Here is a 25,676-nt window from a genome sequence, read left to right as displayed (position 1 = left end):
TTCGAGTCTCTTCCTGCAAGTGGTTTCTCCCCCCCTTTGCTCCACTGTCTGCCCCTCCAAGGTCCGAGCTTCTGTGGAGCCAACTGCAGGCAGCTATCACAAAGCGAGGTCACACAGTATTCAAAACAATCTCTTCTGGCCTAAGGCCTAAGACATAACAGACCCAATATGCCTCCCCTCCCGGGCCTACTAATGTCCAATTTTACTTCCACAGTGCATATGATGGTGGGAGTGGAACCAGGGAGCTGTATTGCTGTGTATTCAAATGAATGGAAGAGTGGGGCTGAGAGAGGGAGGACTTTCCACTGCTTCCGGTGAATTATCGCGAGACCACCACCCCTCCCTGAGTTGCGAGGTTGACAAACGTAAACAAACTCAGGTGGAGTGGAGTCATTAAGCAAAACAAAGTCATTAGGCTGTTGCCACGTTTCAGTCAGGCAAAGAAAGTCCAACTTACGGTCGGAGAGGAGATCCTGGATGAGCTGCCCCTTGCCAGTGAGAGAGCGGATGTTTAGTAGACCGAAGTTGACGCTGGAGATGCCGTTTCTGATAGTGGGCTTGGCCGACCTAGCAGGGTGTGCTAGCGCGTTGTGGCTGACAGTACGGTGGGTATTGCGGGGAGGACGTCGAGATCTGGACCAGATGGACTTATGGAGTTAGTGTCATTGATGTTGAAGTTTCGTCGGGACCCTCGGTGGATATACCTGCGACGGGGCTTAAGAGCGATGTCTGGATGGAGGTGCAGAGACATGGGTGGAGGGACAGACAAGTAGAAGCGGAGCCTAAAAAGTTCGCTTGCGGAGTACTGCAGCAGAGCTGTCGCCGGGTGGTGAACAATGGATAACAAAACCCCGGTGAGCACAGACCACACACACAGCCTGTGGATCCACATCTTCAACAGCGGAGCGCTGGAATATAGCCGGCTGAAAAGTCCCGATGTGGTAAAGTCCAAACAGACAGCAGCAGCGTGAGCATGAGACACCCGCAAATGTTATTAAAATATTAAAATATATCAAGGTACGATTACACTTTAGGTAATCGATTAGAGGTTTAACAAACTTAAAAAACAAAACTTAAAAACAAACTTAAAATAGTAAACCGCTGAGTAGCGGCAGCCAAGAACGCCAGCGTTCACTCAACCGGAACCGGAACATAATTCACCTACAAGAGCATGTATGCATATGAAAAAGTATGCAGAAACTCTCTGCTCTGGCACCTAATTAGTGGAATGAACTCTCCCTAGATGTCCGTTCAGTTGAGTCATTGAATGTCTTCAAACGACGACTTAAAACTTACCCCTTTCGGAAACATCAACCTCTATTTACCAGCCACCAACTTACTTTCTGCGTCCAAAAACTCCAATTCCAACCTAAAGAAACATCTTGAACTAAGTTCTTTTTTTTTGTCTGGCTAAAGTGAGCTTGTTAGCTTGCTTGTCCTAGCCCTTTATAGTTATAGTCAAGCTGCCAATTGACAATCTGCTATATGCTAACTATAGCTATTTACCATGCTGTCTAGCAAACGTTAGGTCAAAGGCTGTAAAATCCATGGTGTTAGCTTTGTGTATTATGCAGTTTCGAGTCTACAAACAATAAAGGCTGTCTACTGCTGGCATTCATGTGTAGTGCTGTTTACATATTTAATGTTTCTGCATACTTTTCCATATGCATTAGGGTGCATCAAACCCCCATTGATTTTCAAAATGTTTTTGGCTGTATAATAAATATGTTCTACCGGATGAAAAAATAATTTGGGCAAAATTTCGTTAATTTTGATTAACATCTACCGGGTCCACATCTAGATTGAAAATATGAAAAATAATGATAAACGCAAGAAAAACGAAGGTACTTCAGAAGTTCACAAATATATTTTAAATGCACAAATTAAATTATTAAATTATTGTGATACATGTCTGATGTCTGATATAGTTGGTACAGGTGTATAGGGCATAGGCCTACTGTTACAGAGCAATACTTCCAGCAGCAATATAATAGCAATATACTTCTGGGCAAGTATAATAGTATGTCTATCTTAAGAACTGATAGTGAACATCAAGAAGACTGATATATCGATGGCACCTGGGAAAAACCGCGTAAGTGCACTATAGTATGGCGCAATCCGCGTAAGTGAAAAATGGGCGGGAACGAAACTAAAGCAACTAAACAAAACCACATCCATTTCATATCATGCAATTTTCGCGTAAGGGACATCAGTCTGTGCTGTGATTTGGAAGTGAGTAGCTTGTGAACATGGACGAGGCTCAGATTTTAGCACCAGTATTTTCAGTATGTTCACAAGGGCTCTCAAATCTAGGTCACGTTTTACTTCCACCATTTAGAAAAAACGTTCCCCTGTAAAATTGACAAATTGTTGGATACGCGGTTTTTCCCCGGTGCCATCGATATCCACTATTAACCACTTTAAATACTAAAACATGAAATCATTAATGCTTGCAGTATAACTATTCCAAAGTATGAATTATTGCCGTTATTTCAGAATTTCATGGCTGTTGTGGACCCGGTAGAACTTATCCAAATTTCAAATTATTTTGCACAGTGTGTTTTTAGTACAGATAGAACATTTTTTTTTATATAGCCATGAAAATATTTTTCACTTGGGGGGTTTGATGCACCCTAATATGCATACATGCATGCATATACATCTTGTTGAAAAGTATAGTCTAATGATACCACTTTGCTACCAAACTGATATAGGATAATACTTTATGGCAGTGCTTTCACTGAGCGATGAACAGGACATGTTAAATAGCTGGTGGTGGATTTCTCATGTACATTTATGATGGGCAATTATTTAGAATCAGTAAGTGTAATGAAACCATCAACAGGGTTTCACCAACTCTCACGTGTCTGGCGTGATACTTTAATACATTCAACCAGTTGCTACAGTAGAAGAACACAACAGAATTGTCTTCTTAAGTAAGTATGGTGCGATTGCCACCTTCATACTGTTATGAAATTGGAGTAGCTTAATGTTAGGAATATTAAGTTTCACACATAAGGAACATGTTACAAATTACATTTTAGGGCATGTATTTTGTAATATGTAGTGGAATACATTTTAAAAGTAACCCTCCTAACACTATCAATAATATTACGATACACATACAAAACTTGTGTTAGGGTTCCTAATCTACTCACAACTGTATTTTTGTGCATTGAAAGGGAATTTATTTATATTTGAAATTTTCTAGTTTCTACTTATCCTTTGTTGCGGACTGAAAATTCCAGAGATTGCAGAAAATATTTTAGAAATATGAGTGTCTGGTGTCTATTTTTTTTTTCTTCAAGCAAAAAAGTGTTCTGATCTTAGCGTACCAAAGGATTTTTCAGTTTGGGCAAAAAAACATACATTATAGACCTGTGTTGAAATTCGAAGATCTCCCCCGACTGACCTAGATTCTTTTATATATTTAATTTGCATTTGCATCCTTTTACCAATAGCACAACCTCTCCTGCCTTATGACATTTTCACCCCTTTTTCGTCATGATCACAGCCTAACAAGAGACATACATGACCTAGCTGTCCTGGCCTCTAATCTAGATTCATGACTCAGGACTACTCCCTGCTCTCAGGCCTAACATCACCATTGCTTAGGGCAGTGTATTTCAACCTTTTTTGAGCCACGGCACATTTTTTACACTGAAAAAATCCCACGGCACACCAGCAACCAAAAATGTTACAAAATGACATTCTATAGCCTAGTAATGAGAAATAGTCTCTCAATTTATTTATACTCACTCAGTGTGAAACCTGAGCTTGTTTGGATGAACATAAAGCTGATATCCTGGCAGGAACTGAAGACAGACACACAAAGCTCTTCCTCAACAGCTCTCAGTCTCTGTCTGTTTTTAGTTTTTATATGAGTCAGGCTTTAAAAGCTCAGCTCACACAGATATGTCGTGGAAAATGGGAGTAATGTTGAAATAGCTTTGTTTGTTTAGAATACATCACTATTACAGCACATACACTCGACAATGGCATCATCATCATCATCATCTGCCGCTTGTCCGGGGTTCGGGTCGCGGGGCAGCAGCTTCAGGAGAGGCACCCAGACCTCCCTCTCCCCAGCTACCTCTACCAGCTCCTCGGGGGGGACACCGAGGCGTTCCCAGGCCAGCCGAGAGATATAATCCCTCCAGCGAGTCCTGGGCCTGCCCCGGGGCCTCCTCCCTGTAGGACATGCATGGAAAACCTCTCCGGGTAGCCGCCCAGGAGGCATCCGCACCAGATGTCCAAACCACCTCAACTGGCTCCTTTCGACGTGAAGAAGCAGCGGTTCTACTCTGAAGCCCTCCCGGATATCCGAACTTCTCACCCTATTCCTAAGGGAAAGCCCAGACACCCTGCGGAGAAACCTCATTTCGGCCGCCTGTATTCGCGATCTCATTCTTTCGGTCATTACCCACAGCTCATGACCATAGGTGAGGGTAGGGACAAAGATGGACCAATAGATCGAGAGCTTTGCTTTTTGGCTCAGTTCTTTCTTAGCCACGACGGACCGGTTAAGCGCCTGCAAAACTGTAGACGCCGCTCCGATTCGTCTATCCAGCTCCCGATCTCGCCTACCCTCACTCGTGAACAAGACCCCGAGATACTTAAACTCCTCCACTTGAGGCAGTACGTCTTCCCCGACCCGAAGAGGGCAAACCACCCGTTTCCGGCTGAGAACCATGGTCTCGGACTTGGAGGTGCTAATCCTCATCCCTGCCGCTTCGCACTCGGCTGCGAACCGCCCCAGTGCATGCTGGAGATCCCCAGCAGATGAAGCCAACAGGACGACATCGTCTGCAAAAAGCAGCGAGGCAATCCTGAGGCCACCAAACTGGACACCCTCAACACCCTGGCTGCGCCTAGAAATCCTGTCCATAAATATTATAAACAGGACCGATGACAAAGGGCAGCCCTGGCGGAGCCCAACCCGCACCGGGAACACGTCCGACTTATTACCGGCAATGCGGACCAAGCTTCTGCTCCGTTCATACAGGGACCGAATCGCCCACAATAGCGGACCCCGGACCCCATACTCCCGAAGCACCCCCCACAGAGCACCTCGGGGAACCCGGTCGTAAGCCTTTTCCAAATCCACAAAACACATGTAGACCGGATAGGCAAACTCCCAGGCCCCCTCCAGTACCCTTGCAAGGGTATAAAGCTGGTCCAGTGTTCCACGGCCAGGACGAAAACCGCATTGTTCCTCCTGAATCCGAGATTCGACTATCGATCTCACCCTCCTCTCCAGTACCCCGGAATAGACTTTCCCAGGGAGGCTGAGAAGTGTGATCCCCCTGTAGTTGGAATACACCCTCTGGTCCCCTTTCTTAAATAAGGGGACCACCACCCCGGTCTGCCAATCCAGCGGCACCATCCCTGACCTCCACGCACTGTTGAGAAGGCGTGTCAGCCACGACAGCCCCACAACATCCAGAGCCTTCAGGTACTCCGGGCGGATCTCGTCCACCCCCGGGGCCCGGGCGCCACTGAGCTCTTTAACCACCCTGGCCACCTCAGCCCCAGTGATGGGCAAGCCCCCCCCAGCACCCTCGGGCTCTGTGCCCTCAGATGTCTCAAAGGCAGTGTGCGTAGATGTATCTGAGGCAGGGTTGAGGAGGTCCTCAAAGTATTCTTTCCACCTCCGGATGATGTCCCCAGGTGAGGTCAACAGCCCCCCCCCCCCACTATAAATAGTAGGAACCAGGAGCTGCTTCCCCTTCCTGATACTCCGGATGGTTTGCCATTGTTTGTTTAGAATACATCACTATTACAGCACCTACACTCGACAATGGCATAATATTTGCAAATAATAATTAATTTTCCAAAAAGTTTTTTAGACCAATTAAGTGAAATTGGATAATTTCCCACAGAACACCTAACAATCTCTCACGGCACACTAGTGTGCCGCGGCACAGTGGTTGAAAAAATCACTGGCTTAGGGCTCACAAAAAGAAAGGTGTTAGCTCTGCTCCATGCATGGATGGTTACATAATGCAAACGAAGATGAATATATGATTATATGAATACTTGATGCAAGCATGAGTGAATAAATCATGGTTATATGACTGAATTTAATTTATACATACATGACTATGATTCATACCTGATTACATGCATCCACTATGTAAACTTTTACCAACATACATGTAAAACCAACACAGACAGTTATCCAGCACATTACCATTTTATATAAGGTGCTGATGAATTGTACATACAACCACGTTCTTTGTTCAAGTGTTGTGAAGTATTTTAACATACCTTTCTTTTTGTCTCCAATGGTAAATTCAGCTCTACGAAGTGGTCTCTATAGACTCACTGGGATGATGATTAGTGTCTGTCTCATCCATGGAGGGGTGGCACCACATTTTTTTTCATTACGAACCTTCAACATAATTGCTAGGAGACCAAATGGGCCCGTATCCCTCAGTGAGCTTCATGATGAAGATTTCAGAGGAAGACTAGAGAAGGTACACTGCAAATGAGAGAAGCTCTTGAATTATAGTGTATATATATCACTCATCTCTTTTATGCAAAATATTTTATTTTCGCCCAACAGATTCAGAATGCACCCACTATTGATGAGGTAAGGGAGGCTGTTCTTCAGGCTACAGAAAGCCTTTCTCTTCTTGGTGCAGTTCGATATATTTCAGACTTCACAGAAAGAGACAAACTGGTTCAAGAAACAGCTCAGGATTACTTAGAGAGAAGGCTCAAATCTGCATTTGAACAGTAAGAATAGTCTATTTCTCTTGATCAAATATGACTGGCTAATGTATAATCCTATTTAACAATATGTTTGTATCTCTTTCTATTGTTTATGGCAGATTACTGGAAGGACTGAACACACTGGGGTTGGCAGAAGCCATTCAACGCTATCCTGTCCAATTTCAACATCTGTTCCTGCAGAATAAAAGTAGATTGACTGCAAAGGACCTCATGGCGCTTTTTAAACCCACTTTGTCCCCATCTGGAAGTAACAAGAGACAGCAAGAGAACAGAGTACTTTGTTTTTGGAGGGATTGGCTCATTAATTTGCAGGGTAAGCTTAAATAAAAACAATGTGTATCATTATTAAGATTTGAAGACCTCTTTAGAATTAACTAAATAAATTTAATAATTGTAATGGCAAAATAAATCTGCTAATTCATATCTACACATTTATGATGCAATGAATGAGTTAGAGTTCTGTTTTAGGTGGTTGTATTTGTACAGATAATTATGTTGCATTTACTAAATGTGTAAACGTGTCAATCTACTACTGCATTTCAGGAGGCCAATGTGAACCAGTCACTCTAGAGAAGCTCCTGATCTTTGTTTCTGGCCTGGACAGGCTGCCACCACTGGGCTTTCTTTCTGCTCCCACCCTGGAGTTTCTACACCAAGACTCTGGTGAAAGGAGACCACTGCCCGAGGCAAACACTTGTACAGTGTGCATTAGGTTACCGCTGCACCAATCGTATGAAGAATTCCAGAAGTGGATGAATTCTGGCATATTACAAGCTTAAGGTTAGGAATATTAAGTTTCACACTTAATTTAATTTTGGCACTCTTGGCCCTCCATATACATGTTTATGTTTTACATATAATGCCAAGGCCACATTGCATATTTGTTTTAATGTTTAATGGCAATTTTAACATGTCATCTTTGTTTAAAAATGTGTGACGATGTTTTTTTGAAAACAAAACAAATGAACCATTGTTTTGTCTGTTATACATTGAAAGTAAATGATAATTGACACCAATCACAGCATTCGACTTTTGATTTATGATCAGATGTGTTCGAAACAGCTAAAAATATAAACATAGATCATGGAAAAACTGTCGTAGGTATTCCAAATGGTATGTCCAAGGTTATCATCGAAAATATCAGTTGTTCCTCAAGAAATCAAGAACTTGTGCTAAAAGGTCAGTTCCCATGCTATCCCTTGCACCTGCCAGGGGATTAACTAGTTGGAAAAGTTCTTGAATGGATCTTTCCTCTAGATGAAACTGCGTGGTAGGAACTTGAACTTCTTCTGGCCAGTCAAACTCTGGCGGAGCTGCTGGTGCCATCTGTACTTCTGAGGGAGGGTTGGCCTCTTGATCCACAAAAAGACCTCTGATGGCAGTTCGGTTCTGGGTTTGCTGAGCAAGGCTACCTTGAATAAATATCTGGTATGGAGACATGTTACCTTGCTGTCCTTATTTTATGATGGTTCCACTGATTGACAAATAATTGAAGATCTCGATTAATTCTTGGCAAGTACACATAATGGAGAGCCCACAGGTACATTTCATTGTTGCTGTCTAGAATTCCTTCATTCTCTAAAAAAGTAAATAACAAATGGTAAATGTTTGTGAGTCCTTTCCAAACATCTCCCCATAGTCTCTCAATTCTTTGATTGTGGGTGCTCCTCCCTCTGAGTGCACTCCCTCTAGAAGAACCTCTGAAGACCTCCATAAACATGCAAACTGCATTATTCTCTCCACCTTGATCGCAGCGAACTCTGGAGGGCACCCCATATATGCTAACGGCATCCACAAAACTATTCAGAACTGTACTGCTATAATTATTAGTAGAAGCTTTGAGGAAGATGACAAGCCTGCTGTAGCCATCAATCCCGCCATGAATGACAATTCTCCATCTTAAAAAAAAAAATGTATAAAGTTTACACACATGAAAGACAAAGGACTATAAATTTAGGTGCCACAGCGATATTTAGTCATTGCATCATTTTGGTAAAGTAAAAACAGGGAAAATTACCACATACTAGGGGTGGCACGGTTCACAAAACCCACGGTTCGGTTTGTATCACGGTTTTAGGGTCACGGTTTTCGGTTCTGTACGGTTCTTGTTATTTTTTTCTTTTAATCTTTAACACTCCAGAAATGTACTTCAGCATATGATATATAGCTTAATTATCCACAATTTAGGATACAGTATTAAAAAAGTTATATCATGTAATCATGCATAAACTGAATTTGACTTGACTTAAAGCACATTATTAAAATTATTAAACATTATTAATCACAGAACAGTAATAAAATAAAAGTCTTGCCTTAACATAAATGCTAAAAGAATAGATCGCTTTAATCGCTATTACAGTTGGGTATGGGCACGCGGTCTTATTTAGAAAACATACAAAAAGAGATGCATATAATGTTTAATCATTCGTTTTGTATTTGTCCGGTCCACGGGGTTAATTTAATTGGGGATCGTTAAAATGATAGATCACCTATGTTGATTAAGCCTGATTCGGTTCGTTATATATATATATATATATATATATATATATATATATATATATATATATATATATATATATATATATATATATATATAACGTGAAAAAATTTGGTATTAATTATATTGAATGTTCTTGAGTAATCGATAAAATCAGTTTCTGTGTATGTACAAGACATCAATCTGTAATAGTGCAAAATATGTCCAGTTGATATGTCTAGTATAATCATCTGGCAATAGCCTGTAGGTCTGTGTGATCAGACACTGTGCAATAAACAGAATTTTTAGGAACATGGCAAATGTTCACATTGCAGCAAGGAAGCAGGCTCACTGTTACAACGCTGACCGGGGAAGCAGAGGCGAGGAGACCTAGGATCGGGGGAATGTGGGGTTTAATGAGCAAAAGAAACACAGACGAGCGGTAAAGCAGAATTACAATATAATGACCGGATTGGAGAAAGAAACGGAAACGCGGACTAAATACAATGGAGTAATGACAAATTTGACAACAATCAGGAACAGCTGGTAAACACGGGGAATCCACACAGGGTTAACGAGGGGGCGTGGCACACGAAAAGAGCGGACGATCGAGGCATGACACTCGCTGAGTGCAGTACCGTGAAGCTAGCAAGAATAAGCAAGAATAATGAACCGGAAGTACTTTCGTTGTCATGGTTATAACAGAGCATTTTTCAAATTAAAAACTTGCGTGCTCTGCGAGCTATCAAGGTGGACTTGCGGCTTTGTATTGAGTCTGCTGGTTTCTCGTGTGCGAATTGAAGGTAAAATTTTATATGATATACTTCACATATTTATATCTAAATTTGCTTATTCGTTTACAATTACCTAATAATTAAAAATAAAGAAATATATTTCGTTTTTAATGTTTTGCATTTCACAGATTTATGGAATTGTAAATTAAATTTTAAGTTAAATATAATTGTTCTGGGCTAATTGTCTACAGTGATGGAAGACTACGGGACTGGATTCCGGCACAAGTTGGAGAAGTGGCCACGATCTTCCATAACGGGTTTTTTTCACAAAACCTCTATTCCGGAGATTGTTGAAGGAAAGAAGGTGAAGCGTCTCTTTCACCACTAAACTACAGCAGAAATACCTGAGCCTCAGAGCTAATATCAATGATTAAGTAAAGCACGTTTATACTTTCTATACTTTTCCGCATACTGTTATTTGCCAGTTTTGAGCTGATTTTTGTAAAGTAAACATTCAGTAAATGGTATTCCCCATAAGTAAATAAATAATTTCTGTGGTATAGTAAGACATAATTTCGTTCTGAAAAAATATAATGAGCAGTTTCAGTTATACTTCCCGAAATAAGAATTATAGTAATTATAATTTTAAAAGAATGTCAGAAATTTCATATCAGGATATATTTCACATAGCTGAAATAGCCTAGGTGAAATTTACATGCATAACACAAATCTAAAAGATTGTGTCAGCTTCAAATCTGGTTAGGTACATTCTACAAATGCTCTTTGAATAGAAACAAGTGCCACTTATATCAAATAAGCGTCAGCAAAAAGTTTGCTGGGTTTGGAACATAGTGTCCCCAACGAGAAATTATGGCTGATTTTACATAGGTCAAATGTACATGCTTAAAACACAAATTTAAAGGATTGTGTCAGCTACAAACCTAGTTAGGTACATTCTACTAAGGCTCCTTGAATAGCAACAAGTGCCACTTATATCAAATAAGCGTCAGCAAAAAGTTTGCTGGGTTTGGAACATAGTGCCCCCAACGCGCAATTAGGTCTGATCTTACATAGGTCAAATGTACATGCATAAAACACAAATAAAGGATTGTGTCAGCTTCAAACCTAGTTAGTTACATTCTACTACGGCTCCTTGAATAGGAACAAGTGTCATTTATATCAAATAAGCGTCACCAAAAATTTTGCTGGGTTTGGAACATAGTGTCCCCAACGCGCAATTAGGTCTGATTTTACATAGGTCAAATGTACATGCATAAAACACAAATAAAGGATTGTGTCAGCTTCAAACCTAGTTAGTTACATTCTACTAAGGCTTCTTGAATAGGAACAAGTGCCACTTATATCAAATAAGCATCAGCAAAAAGTTTGCTGGGTTTGGAACATAGTGTCCCCAACGCGCAATTAGGTCTGATTTTACATAGGTCAAATGTACATGCATAAAACACAAATAAAGGATTGTGTCAGCTTCAAACCTAGTTAGTTACATTCTACTACGGCTCCTTGAATAGGAACAAGTGTCATTTATATCAAATAAGCGTCACCAAAAAGTTTGCTGGGTTTGGAACATAGTGTCCCCAACGCGCAATTAGGCCTGATTTTACATAGGTCAAATGTACATGCATAAAACACAAATAAAGGATTGTGTCAGCTTCAAACCTAGTTAGTTACATTCTACTAAGGCTTCTTGAATAGGAACAAGTGTCATTTATATCAAATAAGCGTCACCAAAAAGTTTGCTGGGTTTGGAACATAGTGTCCCCAACGCGCAATTAGGTCTGATTTTACATAGGTCAAATGTACATGCATAAAACACAAATAAAGGATTGTGTCAGCTTCAAACCTAGTTAGTTACATTCTACTACGGCTCCTTGAATAGGAACAAGTGTCATTTATATCAAATAAGCGTCAGCAAAAAGTTTGCTGGGTTTGGAACATAGTGTCCCCAACGCGCAATTAGGCCTGATTTTACATAGGTCAAATGTACATGCATAAAACACAAATAAAGGATTGTGTCAGCTTCAAACCTAGTTAGTTACATTCTACTAAGGCTCCTTGAATAGGAACAAGTGTCATTTATATCAAATAAGCGTCAGCAAAAAGTTTGCTGGGTTTGGAACATAGTGTCCCCAACGCGCAATTATGGCTGATTTTACATAGGTCAAATGTACATGCATAAAACACAAATAAAGGATTGTGTCAGCTTCAAACCTACTTAGGTACATTCTACTACGGCTCCTTGAATAGGAACAAGTGTCATTTATATCAAATAAGCGTCAGCAAAAAGTTTGCTGGGTTTGGAACATAGTGTCCCCAACGCGCAATTAGGTCTGATTTTACATTGGTCGAATGTACATGCATAAAACACAAATAAAGGATTGTGTCAGCTTCAAACCTAGTTAGGTACATTCTACTAAGGCTCCTTGAATAGCAACAAGTGTCATTTATATCAAATAAGCGTCAGCAAAAAGTTTGCTGGGTTTGGAACATAGTGTCCCCAACGCGCAATTAGGCCTGATTTTACATATGTCAAATGTACATGCATAAAACACAAATAAAGAATTGTGTCAGCTTCAAACCTAGTTAGTTACATTCTACTAAGGCTCCTTGAATAGCAACAAGTGTCATTTATATCAAATAAGCGTCAGCAAAAAGTTTGCTGGGTTTGGAACATAGTGTCCCCAATGCGAAATTATGGCTGATTTTACATAGGTCAAATGTACATGCATAGAACACAAATAAAGGATTGTGTCAGCTTCAAACCTAGTTAAGTACATTCTACTAAGGCTCCTTGAATAGCAACAAGTAAAGTAGTGCTCCATGCTACTCCAGTCTGTGTTTTTTTTAAATCGTGCACGACTTAGATTTAGTCTAATTACGTCCATGCCACCATGCGGATTTAGATATAACACAATGTATGTGTAAGAAAGTCATTCTTCCCGATTTATGTAATATGTTTCAGGTCTGCTTCTTGTTAATTGTCGTATTTCATCTGCATATGTAATAAATTTAATGAACACCACTCTCACATGTATTTAGCTTACTGTATAGTATGGTCAGTTTTACCTGTCCCAGGTGTGAGTGTGGCTTGTTTATGTTAATGTTATTTTAATACACCCTAATTTTGTTCCACTGGGAGCACACTAGAAACGTATTATTTCTCAGTTGTGATTTTGTAAGTTCGTGGTTGATGGAATGTTAGTGGGACAAAATAAAAAAATTAAAAGAACATCACAACAAGCTTTGATTGTAAATAGTGTTACGAGCCGGTCTTGGCCGGGCCACAACATACAAAAGTGGATGAGACCAGAGATAAGTTTACGGTATATTTAATTAGTGCTCTTTGTGTCCCAAGTGGTTAAAGTCTTCAGAAGCCGACAAGGCCAAAATAATAAACAAAACTACCTCTACCTATTCAGAAAAATAGACTAACTTAGCTAATCCAAAGAAAAGAAATATACACCATCCACCCTCACTCTCTGTCTAACCCAAAACCAGGAGAAAAACAGAAAGTCATTCACAAAAAGTCAGTTCACACACAGATGTACAAACAACAACGGAACAGGTCTCTCTCGAGGTGTCGTCGGACGAGGCTTTAGAAGTAGTCCCATGTACAGCCAACCCATCCCAACACTGGAGGCCAGAACAATATAGTGATCATCTACTGGGAGGCAGGACATGTGGCAGTAGGCAGGACCTGCACAGGGAAGACACACCCATCCCACCACCAGCACAAACACCCAAACAGTAAGAACAATATACTGGTGGTCGTAACAAATAGGTCTAGCCATTTATTTGAAAAAACAACCATTAAGCAAGTCATTTAGTTTTTTAAGGTTAATAACTATTTAAATAGAACAAAAAGTTTCCGTTTTAATTTTAGAATCAGTGTCTAACATGGAAGACGAAAGAAGTGGTGTATTAATCAGGTAGTATAATACTATGTGTTCTTAATTCATATTCTATCATTTTCCTCTTGTCTTCTGCAGAAAGCATGGTATAATTGCCACCGAACAACAATGTCTTTGCAAATAAGGAAACATATAAACCACAGCTGCTGTTGTCTGTCTGTTTTTTAAAAAATGGACAATTATGGAAAATTTCTATCTCAAATTGTAACTGTATCACATCATTGTACAGTATGAGATACTGGGCAATTAAGAATTTTTGCAGTGCTTTGAGAATTTGTTTTATTTCCATTTTGTATATGTCCAAAGAATCCACGATGCGTGCACAAATCATTATACACTTACCATTTTTAGTAAAATTCTGCATGTCAAAGGACACAACAACCCAATGTGATGATTTTATGTTAAAAGGGACAATAACATTATTAAAACACCACCAGTTACTTTTGTGTTTAGGTGGATTAGGCAAGACTTCAACATCTTTGCAGTAAAGGCTCTGTAATATTTGACTTACAAATATAGATGGTACTGTTAAAGTGCTCATGACTTTGTTCTGTAGAAGCTGCATGTATGCATCAATTATTCTATCATTTAGCCATTTCCCACCTCTAAGAATGTCAATGTCTTCTTTTGAAAGATTGCCTGTTTGATGTGTGACTTTTGTGGGCATATGTATATGTACTGGAAGTGAACACTGCAGTTCACAGTCAGCCGTGCAGGTATGGCATATCTCTGTTGAATAATGTTGTTCTAAAACTGCTTCTTCACTGACATCATAGGAAAGAAGACAAAAATGTGCTTTGGAGATTAATTTTGTGACAATATCAAAGGAATATTTTACAATATTATTATCATTCAGGCACCATTCATTGTTTGAATCTATTGTATAAATTGTAGTATATGGATATGTCAGAGAACACAGCAACACAGCTCTTATTGTGTATAAATGTTCTTTAAAAAGTGAAGCCAGTTTTAAAAGTTGTGGTGCTACACTGCTTTTGGAACTTAAACTAACTAAAATCGATTGAGGAAGATGAGCAATGTTTGCTGTCCTCACTGTCAAAGAGTTGAAACATTTTTGGCACAAAACTGTATTACAGAGATTTGTGCAGACACTCTCGAGAAATCCTTTTTGGGATATTTCTGTTGCTGTTACAATATATTCTGGCCTATACTGAAACAGAACGTTGTTACATTTTGTGCAACTAAGATGTACATAAATATGAAGATAAAACAAATCACCTGAAAGAAAATTTGCAGACAGTGTTTGTGAAAATAAACCTCCTATCACATTCTTGATATAACTTCCTGAGATTTTATATTGCTGAATAGTGTTGTTAATTTTGATTGATCCAGCATTTAACAATACAGTACATGCATTGTGCAAGTGTTTAGAAGGTGACATGGCTGTAGCATGTTTAAGTCGGCAATAACATTTGACCTATGTAAAATCAGGCCTAATTGCGCGTTGGGGACACTATGTTCCAAACCCAGCAAACTTTTTGCTGACGCTTATTTGATATAAATGACACTTGTTCCTATTCAAGGAGCCGTAGTAGAATGTAACTAATCGTGCATTCCATTTGCCTCGGATTCCGATTTTCGGAATCCGAGATTACGTCACATCCGGTAAAAACTCGGAAAAACCGAGTTGGATACGTTCCATTTGCCAAAGAAGTAGCAATACCATCGACCCATATGAAAAAGCAAGATTTTTTGCTTAGCCGGACAACTTGTCGGATTTAAGGTACCTCAGTTTAAATGGCCTTTATTTTCGTTCACTTACAATTAGCCCGAACTACCTTAAATCCGACAAATAATCCGACTAATCATGAAATCCAATTCTAGACCGGTTAATTGGTAGCCATTGTTAGCCATATCACTTGATAACACATTACGCGCGGTGCTTCACGTATAAAACTCCGTAGCAACACGTCCACAGATAAGTTGGACGGTATAGTGTGTGCGACCGATTTAATGAGCCAGAAATGAGAAGTAGTGCTTAAACAGGATAAAACTACAACTTTCCCTTCTGTTGATAAAGGGCGCAGCCATCTTCGATTCTGAACTCGGGATCCTCTGCGTTATCCGAGATCATTCTCGGATCTCCGAGAAACGGGAGCGCGCATGTCGTCACTTCCGGCTTTGAAACTCGGAATCCAACTCGGAATCCGAGTTCCCAGGGCAAATGGAACGCACCATAACTAGGTTTGAAGCTGACACAATCCTTTATTTGTGTTTTATGCATGTACATTTGACCTATGTAAAATCAGGCCTAATTGCGCGTTGGGGACACTATGTTCCAAACCCAGCAAACTTTTTGGTGACGCTTATTTGATATAAATGACACTTGTTCCTATTCAAGAAGCCTTAGTAGAATGTAACTAACTAGGTTTGAAGCTGACACAATCCTTTATTTGTGTTTTATGCATGTACATTTGACCTATGTAAAATCAGGCCTAATTGCGCGTTGGGGACACTATGTTCCAAACCCAGCAAACTTTTTGCTGACGCTTATTTGATATAAATGACACTTGTTCCTATTCAAGGAGCCTTAGTAGAATGTAAATAACTAGGTTTGAAGCTGACACAATCCTTTATTTGTGTTTTATGCATGTACATTTGACCTATGTAAAATCAGGCCTAATTGCGCGTTGGGGACACTATGTTCCAAACCCAGCAAACTTTTTGCTGACGCTTATTTGATATAATTGGCACTTGTTCCTATTCAAGGAGCCTTAGTAGAATGTACCTAACTAGGTTTGAAGCTGACACTATCCTTTATTTGTGTTTTATGCATGTACATTTTACCTATGTAAAATCAGGCCTAATTGCGCGTTGGGGGGACTAGGTTTCAAATCCAGCAAACGTTTTCCTGACAATTACTTTTATGCAACAACATATGGTATAAATGTTTGTGCAGTTCTCTTACGTTTTTGTCTTGGATGGTTAAAATGTACTTAATAAGTAAGGAAAGCTGTGTAAAACCTGTGTAATAAACAAAATAATTTACGTATTTTAGGTATAAAATAAGGTAAATTTATAAGTTTCTCAATCTTTTTATACATTTACTTTTATTTATGATCAAATTTGGCGATGTAAGTATAATATATCACAGCACTTATTATTATTCTTGCACATAATTCACCATTCAATGGATTAATCGCCTATTAAAACCGAACTTTTATTTTGACACAATAAGCGGATATAGCGACCGGAAGTCTCCCTCTTATTCTTGCCAGCTTCACACTGCTCTGGAGAGCTTTGTCACAGATAACTTAATTTTCTTTAACAAAGTGCCTAACCGCACATTAAATAAAGTCACACAACAGAGGCGCACAACAGTGTTCAGATGTTGTGCTATCGGTTGGCTGAAATTTAAACGTTTTCTTCAGAGACAGGGTGGTAACGCCGAAAACACGAGCTAAACGCAGCAAACGAAAGGCTACCGGAAATTACTTAGCTGGCTGAACTTTTACCGGAACTACGTCACACCGCTCTGTGCATATAGCCTATTCTTTCGCGCGAAAGGGAAACACACTGACGTCACATACGGGGCACGAGGCTACATTGCGCATGTCATGAACCGTCGAACCGTGCGACGCATGCATGCCCCGAACCGAGACAAGCGAACCGAACGGTTCGGTTTTTTTTCATGAACCGTGCCATCCCTACCACATACCTGATCAGCTTGTGGTTGCCATCAAGGTGCCACAAAGAGTTTGGTCCTGCAACACTATACGTCCTTCTGTGCAGTCTGTGAGACATTGCTCTGTGTGCTGCTGCCCCTGGGTCAATCCTATTTAAACTCTGCCAAACTCTTTGCCGTTGCACAACAACACCGATGCCAATAAGTAGTGCTCTGACAGATTCAACACCAAGTTCATCATTTCCATTGACAACTTCTTGCACTCTTTCATCAAGATCTGAGTCTGTCAGATTGGTGTAATGACTTTGCAGTGATAAATTGAACTGCCTGTTGAAAAAGAATAGGTGCATAATGAATTCAAATAAAAACTTATAGTTCTATCTGAATAACATGCTTTCGTGTGCTCTGGCAAATTAAAAAATAATTTGAATTACGCTGCATTACACTGTTTTAAAATATCAACCCTCGTATCAGGTGTTGGTGGTCTAGTAGTAGGATACATGTCTATAGACCAAGAGGTCAGAGGTCCAAATACACCCTACTGTAATGCCAGCACTACCACCATTCTTTCATTTCACTATCAATCCTTAGGTGACATTCTGGCGAGTAGGTATAGAATAAAAATATAGTAGAGCATTTAGAAGAAACACCTGTCAGTGTATTACCTAGACCAGTTTGCTGCCTTAACTTTACCTGGAACAATTATTAAATGCTTCTAAATTCATTTTGCCCAGTTTGATATTGGATTTGGTCAAATTGGCTCACGTAAGAATCAAGACCAATTTACCTTAGGCGTCGTTTTACTGTTCTCTTTGACACTCCCAAAATATCAGCAATCTCTCTGGTAGTGAAACTGAAGGTGAGCAAAAATCGCAGCTGTTCTGAGCTGATTAAGTAGCGAGGACGACCACATCGACCCCGTATTGTCGGAGCGCTGTAACTGTGGCTGACTGCAAATAAACAATATGGAAATAGTGGTTAAATAAATGTTAAATGAATATATATATATATTATTATTAAGGGTCCAAAGCATGAAATGCTTATGGACCATTATTGTTTTTATTATTATTTAAAAAAAAAGCTAAACTGAACAAACCTTGTTGCTGAGTGAGTGTTTGAATCTCGGCAACAAACTCCGAAATTGTTCTCATCATCTCATCGGCAAATTCATTTTCAATTAATCGCCCACTTGCCCAACGTACACTGCTTTCCATTGTAGTCATTCTATTATAGCAAAATAGAGATATTCAAGGACACGCTAAGGGTATAAATCATAATAACAGCTGTTATATTAAAGTAGCAAAAATGAATTACCTCGTCAGTATCGTGTCTACATTAGCTTGTACATTATCAGACAATGCCAGCCGGGTGCATTCCATAAATATTTGATTGCAGTTCAAAAGAAAGCTTCTAAGAGCCATTTTAGTTTGCGCTCCGAACCAAGTTCTCTATCTAGTTTAATGGCACGCACACCTCCTTTAAGCAGACGTCTGTGGCTCATCACGACCACGCAAAGAATCCGTAATCAAAAACGTAAAGTGATGCAGAAATACGTACCTGCGGCGAAGGCTTGCGTTGTCTCTTACCCCTGATTGACCCCTGATTTACACTGGATGCGTATCCACTGCGGTGCGAATGCGCTGCGTTCCCATTCCGTCCGAGGCCGTCCGCTAATTCACGCTGGATGCGTTTGTGGTCCGTATCTGATCCGGCGCGCCGCTGGTTTGCGAGATCACATGACCACGGGAGAATAACATTTAACATAACATGTATCTATGTTTCTATGGATAAAATAATGTGTCACTCCCATATAGGTTACTGAACACTTTATTAGGAGTTTACAAGTACTTCACAGTACAGGTTACTTTCATTAAAAATCAAGTATATACATAGTTAATTGGAAGATTCAACTTATCGTCAAATCCCAAAACTTCTGAAGTTTCACTCCACGCCTTCTCCTTTCTACTATTATCCTTGTAAAAAGGATGTCTGGGGTCGTACACAATTCCGTGTTTCTCCACCTCCAAAATTAATTTTTCCTCGTCCATGATGTGACGGAGAATTGGCGCATGCGCTCTGTGTTGCGTTCCGTACCCGTCAAAAATAGACTTGATGCGCATCTCGACGTACTGCCGGACGTGTGACGGAACAGAGACGTAGCGGAGACGCAACGCAGCGGATCTGGTGTAAACTGATGTGTAACCCCTATGGAATTACTGCATCTCAAATGAATTCTTATTCTATTATACTTACACCTTGATTTTCGTTCATTCACCCAGAGTGGATACTCCCTAAACGCATTAGTAGTGGTGGGTTATTTGCAGACACTCCCTAAGTACTTTCCCGGGAGAGAAGAATTTTTTTTTCCTTTTTTTTCCCCCGCATGCTCAATTCACCCCGGAAAAGAAAAGCGAGGAGACGTTAACTTTAGATTACACACCGAACATCATTACACAGCCTCATACACGGACACTAAGAGGGTTTTCCTGCAGATTTTCTTGGGAAATTCTGTCTTTTATTTGAAGATACCCTGGCTGGTTTTTCCCCCCTTCTCGAGGCCCGTGCATCATCGTGGATTCCACTGCACCTGCTACGCTATCCTCTGACTTCCATGGACTGATAGATTCCCAACAAGGGAGTGGTAGGATTGGAATACTGTGAAATGCATTTTTTTTATTTTTTTTTTAAATCAGAACGCGGAACATTTCCCCATAATGGTTTTTTTCTTTCTGCTGTTTTGACTCAGCTCTTTTCCCATACACACACACACAAATCATATTTGATTCAACTCATCACACACCCATTTTTTTTCCTAAGATCGCAGAACCTTAAAGACTGATATACTCCCCTTTGGGGGGTTGTTGGATCCAACGTGTTCTAACGTGTTCTAATGTGTTCTAATGTGTTAGCGATTTATATTGCTATTCCATGCCATACTGTGTTCTAATGTGTTAGCGATTTATATTGCTATTCCATGCCATACTGTGGTTACCCTATTAATGGTTTACATTGATATCTCATATCATACTGTGTCTGTTCTATATGGTCTGAAGTGAACTGTGATCTGAATTGGAGTTCATATTACCTCAGAACTGTTAAGGGATTTTATTTATTTATTTAATTTTTTTGACAGTACCCAATATACCGTGAGAAATGTACACATATACATACATATTTTGACCTGGAGCCATAATCAACAATACAAGATTCCCTTTTATAAATCCTGATTGGTGTTTGTGTTATTGTGGGTTGGCGTAATGCAATAATCAGTGTTCACTACTGCAGTCCTCCTGTACGAATCTTGGACAGAGTAAGTAGACTTGACTAGTAGTGATTTAATAGGTACTAGGGCCCACCTAGGCAGGTAGAGGGAGACTTACATAGTTACAGATGCATTGACTTTATTGGCGGCGATTGCCTGCGGCTGCCGTGTCGGAAACGCACCGCAGCGGATACGCATCCAGTGTTTTATTATTTTCTTTTTCAAATGCATTTAGAGTCTCAGCAGTTAAATTTTCACGCATATGAGATCGAGTGAATGAAGGCATATTGTATAAACGTAAAAGTATATTAAAAAGTGGAAGGCATTGTATATAGATTTTTTTTTATTCACATCTTAGACTGGAAATTTTGTTGAGTGAATCTACTTCTCATATATTCAACTTTTTGTTATTTCAGATTCTGATGCATCTTTAATTGTCATGCATGTTCGGGCATGTTTTGTTAGAACTACTGTAGCTAACTTAATTAGTGCATAGAGGTTTTACTATAATTTGATGCAAAAACATCAGTGTTATAATCGGAGTGTTTGCATATTTGTGAAACATGTTATTTAAAAACATTTTGGCTATAGTAAACAGCTAAGTAAAGAACCTGAAAATCAATACGTGAAACAAAAGCGCGCGGTCAAAAATTAACGGACCTCTTCCGACTGTCTCGATTCTGAACTTGATAGTGTAGAATTAACTTTTAATATATAGTTTAGTAGTGTATAGTAAGCTATATGTAGGGTGTTTTGTATTTATCAGTCATGCTAATCTTTTAATATTCTCTCTTCAGGCTAAAACTGAAGCAACTGATTGATGATCTGTTCTCTTCATATACGTATATTTCATATTGTTACTAAAATGTGATTTCCAATGGCTTGGAGGTGCAAACTTTGTGCTGCTGTCTTTGATAAACGAGTACAGTTACTTGGAAGGAAATGTTGCATACGAGAGAACAGGGAAAACTCTCAAATTATCTAGGGGACAAAAACATGACATCCTCGAGACCCTTGCAGCTAAAATGCACAGCTTTACAGCATACCCCAATGATAAGGACGTTTCAATGGTAGCAGAAGCACTTGTCACTCAGCATCCTTGTCTAACAGAGCCAGGATCTCGGACTGGATGGTATGGTTGGAAAAATAGTCTGAAGTTTAAGATGGGGAACTACCGCACCAAGTTAAGTCGGGCTGGCTTTCACGAGGTGGCTGTAAATTCTGGAAAGAGAAGCAGAAACAATCCAGACAAACACGCTTCCCACACTAACATTAAAAGAGATAAATGAGAGAAATCTTCCCCTGATCACAAAGTTGATGCAAACCACCTTTGCACTGCGGCGGAAAGAGGTCATCGGTGATGAGCTACCCGTTGGTGAGATTCTTGACCGTTGGCCTGCCCTTAAAATGGAATCTCAGGTGAAAATATTTTCCTTATTATATCTCTTTGACTAGATTAGATTAATTAATGTAATTATTTTGTATTAGTGGTAACTTGGCTGGTTTTACTCAGATTTACATACAGGTTTAAAACTTGTTGTGACCTGTTAAGTTAATGTTTTCCTTTAACAGGCAATGGTGTTACAGTTTCCATAAATGTTTGATAATGTTATATACAAATGTATTTTTTTTGTACAGATCTGTGCTGAATTCCATAGAATCACAAACATGAATCTGAAGAACCACTTCTATGCTGTGTTGGACCAACATGCCCCCCGTCTTCAGAGTTTATTCAGGAAGAAGGCTGCTCACACAGGGAGAGTAGCTGAGGTTCTGGATCAGCTGTTCAGGAATTATGACCTTCAGGTATGTTTGTTACCCTTTCTGGTAGATGACATACCTATTGGAGGGTTTTGGTTGATATTTGGTTGAACTGTAATACGTATGCTCTCTCACTCAAGGAACAAGTTGACGTTCATGTGAGACGTGCTGCTGTCCTTCGTGCACTCCCTGCATATCTACATGAGGATGACTCAAGATTTCTGAAGCTGTGGGATGTAAGTTAATAAATTGTTTGGAATTAATGCAGTCTATCATTCATCTGTTTTTGTGTAAAATATTTGATAGAATTTTATTTATAAAGTTTACAAATTAGGGGTGGCATGGTGGTGCAGTGGTTAGCGCTGTTGCCTCACACCTCTGGGGCCAGGATTCAAATCCCACCCTGGTCACATGTGTGTGGAGTTTGCATGTTCTCCCCATGTCATCATGGGGTTTCCTCCAGGTACTCCGGTTTCCCCATCACGGTCCAAAAACATGCTAAGGTTAATCGGCATTACTAAATTGCCCATATGGCGTTTGAGTGTGCTCAGCAATGGGCTGGCAGGTTAGAAAATGGATGGATGGAAGTTAACAAATTAATATATAGAAAAAAGTTTTAAAAGACTGTTCTGGCACCAATTATTGATTGATATGATACTGTATGTCATCAGACCTTCTATCTCTTCTGCTTAGCTGCCATTCAGGTTGTAGTTGCAGCTGCTGAATATATGAATTAGAGATGTACTGTGGTTAAATCTAATTCAACAGTCCTTCAATAAATTGACTTTTTTTGAAAATTTAAAGGACATGTTAAACAAAATATCTTATTTAAAATGTGTTGGCTGTTGTAATTGTGGAGGCTGGTGAACTAATGCTAGAAATGTGTTTGTTAAATTGAGTTTACTCTATACATACACTTTATGTTATGCATATATTACATTGATTCTCAGCAAGCAACAACGGTAAAAAGACCATGAATTTTGTCGCAATATGTTTTAGAATTCTACAGATCTCTGGCTTATACAGACATGTGACAAATCAAATGTTTAATTTTTTGACCCCTATAGAGATCTGGTGTATCTGTTAATGCTGTGTAGTTGGTCATTGATAGGGTATGAAAAAAATGTGATTCCTATGGTGCCTTTGCAGTCATAGATCTCAGTGCAATTCGCAATGCAATTTAAATTGGCCTAAGGATAGCTTAGGCAATCTGGAGTAGAGAACTCCTCTTTGTTCTTGTCTACAGGTGGCGCAGTCTGATGAACCTGACATTGATGACATAACAGTTGCACTCCTCTTAATCAACACCAGTTCAACAGATGCCAAGTTCTTCTGCCCAGAAAGGATTGCGGTTGTGTTAGAGGGTAATGTAGTAATTGATTGCACCACCCTGGCTGATGGATTTGTCATGCTTTTTAGTCTCATTTATGGCCTTCACCTAAGTTACCCAAAAGACCTGGCCAACACATTTGACTTTATCCAAAAAGTCTTGATGGGACTAGATGATGGGAAGTTGAGGCCCAGTGTGTTAAGTCTTAAAAATGACCTTTTGGCAGTGGAGTAATCTGAATGTAAGTTGTTTCATTACTTGTGCGCATGCACTGCAGTCACTTTTGTTATACAGATGAAGTCGCTTCAATTTTCCCAGCCCTGCCGGAGGCCATTCGGCTGACAGCCGAAAGCCAGCCAGTTCCCAGCCAAAAACCAGCCGAAGGAGTTGACCCCCCTTCTTCTGGAGGTGTGCCTCAGTAATCCTTTAAACCCGCCCATTTATCCACTTGCAGGGTGTTACCATTAGATGGCGCTTCCTTAACAAAAACAAATTTCAGCTGTGGTCAGATGTCCAACAGGTATCAACCTGAAGCTTTTGGTAGCCATCAGCAAGCTTCTGGCTTAATTCTGACTGGATATTTGACCACTGTTCTTGGCAGAATTGGTAGTTGGTTTCCTAGTATGGCTTTAAAGAATAACCTACAAATTTTCAATATGTTTGAGAACATATAGGTGAACTGTTCCATAAAGCAGGAACAGTTCTGAAGCTTGGCATACTTATCAGGAGTGAAAATTTATTATTCCAATATTTATTTATTTATTTATTTATTTATTGTTTTGTACTATTCCTGTAATATAGAAAAGCTCAAAAGTCTTGGCAAAAAAATTCATGATGTGATTTTTACATTTTCTCAGCACCAAATAGATTTTTGAAAAGTGTATGTTTGATTTGAACAAAAATAGAATAATCACACTCCAAATGGTCTCAGATAATTGATGCTAAGTTTGTGCTGAATAAAAGCATTTGATTCACTTTGGGATAAATGTGTTTTAGGTCAAGGGTGAAATATTTTTAACAGAGACAACATCTACTGTTATATTTATATTAAACAGTGCAATATGAAAATACAAAACCAGTACAAAATAGATTATATTCTATTCAAATATACATTCTGTCCCTCTTTGTTCAACATCCTGTCCATCTTATTACTTTATTTAGGCCTGTAATTAGTGTGTTGCACACATCCTGGGTCAGTCTCACCAAAAAAAAGAAGTGAATTAAATTTAAAAAACTCTAAAATAAAATACACTAATGAGTTACAGTTACCTGATAACAGGGAAACTCACTGCAGCTTAATTTATCACTGCTCCTCCTGGTGGATAGGTAAATCACTGCAAGTGTTATACACAGAAAAGGTTTAGGGGCGGATCATGCCGGCCCCCTTGTTCATGACATCACCAAGGGGGATCTCATTACAGTCAAGGTCCCACCCAGATCCCAGCAGGGACCTGTCAGGGACCAGCCATGGCCCCATCAAGGAAACAGGGGAAATTTCAAGCGACTGCATCTGTACCTTAATGCAATGTAAGTTGCACTTTCTGTGGGTTTTCTATACTTTGTTTTACGTTTTCTACATTTTATTGTTGTTGTTCACATTAGAGAGTTACTGCTCAGCTTCTGGAATTATTATAATGAAAGAGTAAAACGATATGGAAAACAATTGTCCATACTTCTGCTGGGGCATTTAGGCATTTGTACTATGTTTAGGTCACTCATAATTTGATTTAATGTTTCATGGCTGGGATAGAAGTGATTAGGTTTGGTGATAGTCTAATATTTTCCATATACTGTTAACTG

At 39.6% G+C, this 25,676-nt stretch overlaps 3 long non-coding RNA genes across 5 annotated transcripts; 2 read left to right on the top strand and 1 right to left on the bottom strand.

Moving 5' to 3' along the window:
- Positions 1–9,343: 9,343 nt before the first annotated feature.
- On the bottom strand, positions 9,344–19,583 carry LOC140579556 (uncharacterized). 2 transcript variants are annotated; one of them, XR_011983531.1, is made up of 5 exons: positions 19,081–19,583; positions 18,620–18,747; positions 18,311–18,473; positions 17,557–17,850; positions 9,344–9,604 (listed from the first exon to the last, which is right to left on the bottom strand). It is a non-coding gene; the product is annotated as an uncharacterized lncRNA (long non-coding RNA). The 2 variants fall into 2 exon arrangements; XR_011983530.1 differs by lacking the exon at positions 9,344–9,604 and adding an exon at positions 13,280–13,663 and having other exon boundaries at positions 19,081–19,582.
- LOC140579559 (uncharacterized) lies at positions 9,795–10,508 on the top strand. Its single transcript, XR_011983534.1, has 2 exons — positions 9,795–10,017; positions 10,200–10,508. It is a non-coding gene; the product is annotated as an uncharacterized lncRNA (long non-coding RNA).
- Positions 19,584–20,319: 736 nt separating the features above from the next.
- Positions 20,320–25,091, top strand: LOC140579557 (uncharacterized). Of its 2 annotated transcripts, XR_011983533.1 has the most exons (4): positions 20,320–22,204; positions 22,424–22,591; positions 22,687–22,782; positions 23,793–25,091. It is a non-coding gene; the product is annotated as an uncharacterized lncRNA (long non-coding RNA). The 2 variants fall into 2 exon arrangements; XR_011983532.1 differs by having other exon boundaries at positions 20,320–22,591.
- Positions 25,092–25,676: the final 585 nt, after the last annotated feature.

Source organism: Paramormyrops kingsleyae, chromosome 18, assembly GCF_048594095.1.
Source record: "Paramormyrops kingsleyae isolate MSU_618 chromosome 18, PKINGS_0.4, whole genome shotgun sequence".
NCBI classification, from domain to species: domain Eukaryota; kingdom Metazoa; phylum Chordata; class Actinopteri; order Osteoglossiformes; family Mormyridae; genus Paramormyrops; species Paramormyrops kingsleyae.
Note: the sequence above shows the minus strand (reverse complement) of the source record. Positions and strands in the feature narration are given on the sequence as shown.